Here is an 8,810-nt window from a genome sequence, read left to right as displayed (position 1 = left end):
TTGGTGACATCACATACTTCAAGGAGAAAACACAGGATGACTCTGCTACAGCAGTACAGCAGAGCAGCAAAGAGATTTTTTTTTTTGGTCTTGGTCTGCAATATGTAACTGAAAATGCTTTAGGGGTTAGTCGGCTTTCTTTAAAGCCATGGCCATTAAAAAATGTTTTCCCAACCCTGTTTCTGTGTCCTATCACAAACAGACAAAGGCAGAAGTTCCTGTAACCCCTTTGCACCAACAAAGCTGAAGCAAAGGCAAAGCAGGCAAGGTACAAACCTCTCCCAAGTAGGTGTTAGTGGGGAAATGTGGATGTGTGCCATCTCACGGGAGGGACCTGGGTGCATGGGGTTACAGGGGGATTATCCTAAAGATGCTGCCTTCTATCTTGCAATCTAGTGATTTCCTTTCCCAGCACAGCAGTTTATTTCAAGAAGAGCACAATTTAACAACTCTTTGAACACACCATTATTACTGAATGTATGGTAATTAGTTCCTGCTTATGGAGCACTTGGACACAGAGGAACATGCAAGTGTTAAATGTTACAGTCATTATCATTCACCTTTACTTAATACATTTCTGTTTTATTTAGCTATTTGTGACCAAGGCATCCACGTGTCTTTGGCCAGGCAGCACATGGGTGAACTAGTGAGACCACAGGAATGGAAAAGTGGAGTCCTGAAATACGCCTTGCTCCAGAAAGCTGAGAGATAAGTTTGCTGGTAATAAGCAGCTAGTTAGCAAGAAATTATAAATGTTTTCAATTAAATTTACTATATTGCGAACCCCAAGTCTCCAAATTAATCTTAAGCTGGACTGACTTAAAAATAACTCAAGACTGTTCTTTTATATTTTTTTCCCTTTGGTAGACTTCATGTTTTCAAGGCCTTCTTCACATGCAAGAGCTAAGGATTTAACTTTTTTAGTAAAACCCATGCATAATAACATTCCTACTTTAACAGGTCAGAGCTTTAAGGAATTCAATTCTAAAAGTGGACAAGGAGTGATATACACAATAAATTTTCAGAAGAAATTAACACCACCCAAACCCTAAAATATTAAATATTCGTCAATTCTAGTCACATAAGCTGACAATTTCCTTAAAATCTATGAGTTAAAATCTCAGCCTTGAAAACTCATAGAAGTCCACTGAAAATGTCACCAGGATCTCCTGATGGAGAATGGGGGACCAATAATTCAATTTAACTAAGAGTGATTGTAGGTCCTGTCATTTGGCCAGACAATCTAAATGACAGAAAACAGGATCATGTCCTTTTCTAAATTTCATTGGGTTTGGCTTTTCTTTTTCCTTGGAAGAATACTGATGTGCTTGTCTGATTAACTGAAACTTAAGGCTGAGTTATAGATCTGACTTGGATTTAAGTGGAAGAAAAAGATGTCTGTATGGGATGAACAGATGCATGCATTCTAGGTGCATATACATCTATTTGTGTGAGGGCAAAAATCAGTTCTACTTACAATTACATGCCATATAGTCTTTTTTTTTACATGCCTGTGCTTCTGTTGGGGTGCATATCTAAAAAGCTTGTGCACTCAGACAATCTTCAAACCCCTGTGTCCAGGTCGGCAAATACCTCTCCCAGTGAATCATCACCAGCTTCATGAAATAATTTTCCATTGTAAACTTGCAAGTGATCTGCTCTGGGGTATAAAGACCTTAAAAGGCAGTGATAAAATGCACTTTAGGAAAAAAAAAATTGAACTCAGCATGAGCTCACTCATGAAAGGAAAGGCACTGACACTCAAACCTCAAGTTATCCAATTCCCTCTTTCAAAAGTGGTCTCTAATGGGTGGTTGCAAAACTGTATTTTTTGTGCTCCTTTCCTGTTCCTCCTCCATCAGAAGAGGTATCACAATTCAAAGTTCTACACTCAAATTTTAAAATGCAGCCTAAATGCATCAGGCACATATTTATATACTGCAAGTCTTTCACTGTATGACTAGAAAGTGAGACAAGTGAATTCCACCCTAAGATTAGAGACTTCCCTGTAGTTCTCTGCAGATATGAGAAAACACAGGCCACAGGCTCTTTGAGTGACGCAGAGGCCCAAAAGTACAGGACATTTTCCCATGATAAATCAGCCACTTCAGAATGTGCTTTTTCTTTTTCCCTTTTAAATTTTTTTATTGGTGCAATGCTTCTGCAGTACAGAAACTGTCAGCTTCAGAGCTTGAAGGTTTATTTGTCCGCAGAACAGATAATGGATAAACAGCAGCAATGAGAGTTTATTCCGCCCACCTCACCAAGGAGCCTAGAGATCACTTGGCAGTGCCATCCTCCTTTTGCTTCTGGTTCATGGGCCAGTGCCACTGAAGTTCTCAACAGCTGATGCTATCAGTACAACCCACTACCATTTATTTTCTTTCTGTATGAAAGGGGGTAACATACTTGTTTTGCTTACACAGTCCTGTGAAGGGCCATTAGGCGGTACTAATGGTGCTTTTGACTGCTGGCATCTGCTCTAGATGGGGCTCGAGTAGGGGCCTTGAAGGTAGAGGGCTTTCAAACACCCGTTTGCTTGCCAATCCCCGGAGGAATAACAACTGCACCGATATCAATGTACTGAAAGATGTGTGACACCAGCCAGCAAGCCAGGTACCCTCAATGGCAGAGCAGCGCTTTATTGAAAGAGACAGGCAAGCCAGGGTGAGCTGTGAAACAAAGATGCAGAATTTCCTATGAGGTCTTTTAAAACACTCTTACTGAACTACCTTGTCCAGGTAGCATTATTTAAAAACTTTTGGAGAGTATTTTATTCTGTCCAAAATTATCACTCCTCCAGAGTGATTTATCAATCCATCACACTGCGGTGAAAAATATAAATTCTAGGAGTCCCTCTTTTTTTTTTGAAAATAGACAGAATTTTAGATGTAAAATACAATCATTTCCTTTACAAATTCTTACTCTTCTACATTTCTTGTGTTGCCATTGTGCATTTTTTTCCAGTGCCAGTGGCCTGAATCGTAATGCTGTAGGACAAGCCAGACAGTCACACAGTACTTGTCCTGAGCAGGACTCTGGGTAAAGTGTTCATTCCTGTGTCTACAAGAACTAGTGTTATAATTACAATCTTTTATTGTATTTGGGGCTTTTTTCCCCTGATAGAAGAAAAATCAAAATATCCTTTACGGTGTGAGATGGTTGCAGATCGTTTTCCCTCTTTGCTTGTGGCTTTTAAAGAGATCATTTCTGCAAGGAGCTAGGATTCAGCATCCTATTTTTGGCACAGTGTCCACGCTTCTGACTTTGCATGGGAAGGGTTAGAGCTGAGAAAGCAAAGCTGAGTATTTATATCACATAGGTATGTGAGCTGTGCCTGGAGCCAAGCAGTACAGAGGACTTGCACTGTATAGGTACACACCCTGTTCTGCACAGTGGACAACAACCAGAAGGCTGCCTCTGTGAAAACGTATTCCCTCTTTTTGGCATCCTTGCAGGCAGGCAGAAACAATGCATAGCCCAAATGCTCCAAAGCATCCTCTACTTTGCAGTAGCAGAGGCCTGTTCACTAGCTGGTAAAGGCAATGACAGTTCCTTGAAGTTACTAGAGTTAGACATGGATTTTCTCCAAATTAAGGACTTGGCCGAGATTTTTTTTTCCTTTTTTTTTAATGCATTAGCAGATGGCAAATATACACTGAGCACAGAAAAACTACTGGTTTTTGAGGGCAATGGTTGCTTGCAATGCTAATTTGGGGCCTTATGTTTATGCAAGCTAACCTGGAGGGACACATTTCAGAGCTGGGTTGAAGCCGCAGAAAGACTCAGGCAGCAAAGTGCAGAATACCAGTAACCCATTTAAAGCCGGGTGTGTGAATGCAGGGTTGGGTGTCTGCTTGTTCTGAAGAGATTCAGAAAATAAGGCAGGAGCAGATGTTAAGAGATCACAACTTTATATATTTCCCTCATTCAGTCATGTCAAGATCAGACCATTTGTGAAACTTTCAAAATGAGAAGGTACTTTGCTTTATGTTTGGATTCCGGCTAGCTGACACGCCACTGCAAGCTGATGTCCACATGAGAACATTTTAGAGCACTGCTGTGTGGTGGACATCAACTAGTAAGGAGCATCCAAAAACAGATATTGAGAGATGTTTACAAACCAGGTGGTGACAGACTGTTCTCGTGTAGCAGTTCTTTTGACGGATATGCCGTATCCGTATCTGCAAACTGTGATGACACAGACAACCTTTCCCTCCAAACTCTGTTAACCTTGCTGCAGAAAGTAGCCTGGGATAACCACAAAATAGCTATTGACCAAGGTTGAACAGCTTATGTAGTTCCCAGAGTAGGAATAAAATGAAAATCAAAGCTCAGAGAAGAGGTCATTTTCCTGGCAACAATCCTACCCACAAATACAGCGGAAAGATGTGTCATTCTCAGAGCAACATTTATCCTGAAGACAACTGAACTCACATAGTATGGTCTCCTGTTACTCCAGCAAATATTTTGTACCTCACTTTTTATTTCTTACTTCTTTCTGTTATTTTTTTCAAGAACTGATATTCTGTGTTATGCCTGATACCATGCTGTTCCTACACATAAGGCATTCTTGTGTCTGTCTTACGGTCAGACCTCTTGTTGTTTTTTTTGGTTTTTTTTCTATTTCTGATTCATTTAAGGGAACCAGGAAGCCATTTTTGTGAGTGAAAAATCACAGACCTCACCTACAAATTCTGTGCACAGAAGACTTAAAAACCATTCCAGTGGCTACAGAATGAACCACAACACTGCAGGTATTCAGCTATCTTTTTAAATAAGTATGCTTTAATTGGACAAAAGTGTAGCTGACATGTTTAACTTACACATCTATTATAAGGTAGAACTCACTTAACCACTCTCTTCTAATATGATTTCTTGTGAAGTTAGCCATATTTTAGTCAAATAATCCTGCAGCTAAGACTGATTTCTCTGAACATATTTGCCAGCTGGGACTCTATTAGGTTAGAGCACTGCTTCCCACAATTAGGACCCATGGACATTAATGTCATACAAATAAATATGTGTTGCCGTAGAATATATTTGATAACTAATTCACCACACACATTATGTAGGAACTATCCACTTGCACTGTTGATTTCTGTGTCTCTGGCCACAGAAGTCCCATGATATTGCTCCTGCTCTCCGGATACATGGCTGAGGATTTTTAAATAGGAGAGAGAGAAGAGAAAGTGGGGAGAGCTGACTGCTCTAAGTTTCTGGGCATGTCCACTGTTAATAATTTATTCATGCATTTTCTTCTACTTCCTTGGTCTGGCTTTTCAGCTCATATTTATCATTACTGCTCCTTGGGAGTCAATGGAATAATATTCGTTTGTCCTCTCTTGACTGAGAATATGACTGGATAAAATTTTAGTCAGAACTGAAGAATAAGCTAGAAACCTTGAGTGCTGTTAATCCAGCATCTAAGGGGCTTATTCCTCTCAGGTACTGCTCCCTGATTCAGCACAATCTTTTGAGCATTTGTTTAAATCCCTCTGTCAATAATGACCCACAAGCACAGGACGAAGGCAAGTGTCACAAGAAAATATTCTGACTACAGTTCTTGGAGTCTTTCTAACAGCAGATTATTGAAATGTGAATGCAGCTCTAAAACATAAATTCAGTTTAGCACATCCTGAAAAGCCAGGAAAATAAGAAATCTTTCTGTGAATGTGGCAATGCTTGTTTTTGCTCTGGAGAACCAGCAGTTTTCAGATTATGGCTCTAGTATTTTAAAACTTAAGAGCCCTTAAGACCAAGACAAAAACCATGTTATTGGTTCTGAGGAAAACCATGGATATGCTGAGAGTTCAAATAAAGTAATGAAGATCCTTAAATATCAACATTTCTTCAGAACCTTTTAGTGTCTTACTGACCAGAGGAGCTCAGAAAAACCAAAATAACTTCTTCCTTGCTATGAGCCAGTGGAGCTCATAGCCCCTAGCTGATAATCTTTTCCCTTAGCTCTACATGCTATGACCACCACATCCAGCCCTTGGTGAAAGGAGTGTTAAATTCACTGAAGAGTATCAGAAATGGAAATACACAGGGAAAAAAAAAAAAACCCAGCCAAAACAGTCACAAAATTTTCTAAAACAGCTGAACTTGGAAAAGACAGTCAATGGGGGAATTAGGACAGTTTGAAAAGAGGTAACAGAACAGGCCATTGTTACTATTTTCTATTTGAACATTAAAACAAAAATAATTAAAAAAAATCTTGGCCAGAAGTAGAATAAATTCCACTCTGCTCCACTAAACTGCATGTTTTTGTCCTGATTCCCTGTACAGGATAGTGAGCAAAGTTTGGCAGATTTAGGTATCTACTCCTCATCCCTTTCCCACCTGGTAGCAGGCTTCTTTTTGGACTTCCTCTGTAAGAGCCAAAGAGCAGCAACAGAGCTCCTTCTCTGTTGCATCCCAGAACAGAGCAGCAGAATCACCCTCTGCTCCTCTCCTAGCAGAGGTGGACCAGAAGCAGCCTCATAACCATGACTGGGAGGCTTATAAAAAAACTGAGACACCGGGATGGAGTTGCTACTGGTTGCACAAAGTGAATGTCAAACAGGAAAATCCCCCTCTGGGAAGGTATGTCAGGCAAGCCTTAGTCCTGTACATTTGGATTTTACTCCCCAAAGTAATGTTAGCTGGACAACATTCAGCTCGTGGTCTTGCAGGTCTCAGCCTGACTGCCAACTGCAGATCACCAAGTCTCAATGGACTTCAGGGACAGTGAAGAGCAACTGAGCCCAGCATGAGACAAAAGCCACCACTTTGCAGGATCAAGCCCATCACAGGAGGCAAGAAGCACGTTATCCCTCTGACACGTGTGGGGATGAGGTACCAGTGGATCAGCACAACAAATTGGTGCCTGGAATATTCACAAAAGCAACATTTCAGGGGCAGCAAAAATAATAATAATAATAAAAAATAATAAATAATGGAAATATAAACCTGGGTATGGTTTCTCTTAGATGCAAATCAAGATTTAAATATAAAAATGATAGGCTTCTGTTAAACCTTCTTAGGAAGTCATAAATTGTTAATCAGACCTTAGGCAGTGTTGTTTAATACCAACTTTAATAAAATAGCTGCCTGAAGCAGAAAGACAGTTGGGATCCTGACTCTAAAACTTTGGTAACCTCATCCACTTTTTTGTTGCCTGAGGCTCTTACACTACCATTGATACTAACTCCTTTGAAATATGCTCATTTTTTAGGTTTCTAAATTATTAAACACCTTATTAGTTGAAAGATTAGATGGAAAAAAGTCATCTCTGTATGACGGAAAATGGATTGGAAGAGGAAGAAAAAGTTGAGGGAATATTTACATAAAAGATACAGCTCTGTTGTTGATATACAGAGGTAATCCATAATCCATAATTCATTTAAGAAATGAACCCATCAAATTACATAACTACGCATGACAAATTGCTACTGTTGAGCTATCCTACAATAAATTACAAGGAATCATTCCTGTCAAGAGTGTATTTTGTTTGAGACTAAAAAAAGCAATGTCGCTACAAGGTTGTTTTCCCTCTTGTTCCATAGGATTTGTCTATCACATACAATCTCTCACACTTCCACCATATAATTTGATTGGGGTAGGAAAAGCTCCTTTGTGTGGAGTAACCACAAAGTCTCCAAAATTAAAACTGCTTTGAAAATTCTGAGAAAAGGGAAAAGGATGAAAAGGAAGAATGTTTTTCTTCTTCATTATTTCTTAATACTATTTGTCAGTCAGGTGAGCAGATCCTTAGAGTAAAAAATAAGAAACAGTCATTTCCTGAAGTGTGATGTCTTTTTTAGTGGATGTCCAGAGCAGCTTGTTAGCATACTAATTGTTTCATTTAATATGCAATACAGAGCATACTTACTACTTTGAAGTGCTTATTCATGATGTCATGGATATTAGTGTATATTTCTTAATTACACAACAGAACAATCTTTCCTCTTTCAACCTACGCTTTCTGCTGCTCTGATTGGTTTTTCTAACTAGCCAGAATAATCATTTTGCCACACAGAAGCAAAAAAAAGGAAAAAAAAAGTAAACAATTTAAAAAGCCATTTTAATGTAATAACAAATTGGAAGCTGTATTCTGTGTTAAATTAGCACTGCAAGCCTCATATCAATTCAAGGCAAGGTTCCCTCTTCGTTACTGCTTAATTAATCAGTCCTGTTTCCATCTAAATGAAAAGTTTTCTCTCCTCCCTATCATCTCTAACATCTCATTTTGGGCAGCATATCAAGTTAATCTTGCTTACATTAGCAACTTATTTCTAATGGCTCAGTTCAATTATTTGGTTGGAGCATGGTGTTAATAATGCCAAGGTTGTGGGCTCAATCCCTGTATGGGCCATTTACTTAAGAGTTGGACTTCAAGACCCTTATGGATCCCTTCCAGCTCAGAATATTCTGTGATAATTCATCCTATCCCAGTTTGCAGATGAATTCTGCTTTGTCTCTGCTTTGTTTTGGGCAGCTTGGAGTCAATGGTAAAACAGCAGTCGCAAGAGCAAGCTCATCCAGCCTCATGATGAACCCACTATGTGTCAACGAACACATACTTCCAACTCACTGAAGTCTTTTGAACTTTTGGCTTCCTGGCGTGCCTCGTCCTTCCTAAGGAAACATGGCACTTAGAGACAGGTTTAGGGACGGACTTGACACTGCTGTGTTAACTCTTGGGCTTGGTGATCTTAGCAGTCTTTTCTAACCTAAAACACTCTATGATTAGAACATGCACATGGCTGAGCAAAGAATTACTATCTTATAAAACAACAGATGAGTATATAACATTCCCATGGAAG

This window comes from Fringilla coelebs (assembly GCF_963513975.1).
Source record: "Fringilla coelebs genome assembly, chromosome: 1".
Lineage (NCBI taxonomy): Eukaryota > Metazoa > Chordata > Aves > Passeriformes > Fringillidae > Fringilla > Fringilla coelebs.
Note: the sequence above shows the minus strand (reverse complement) of the source record.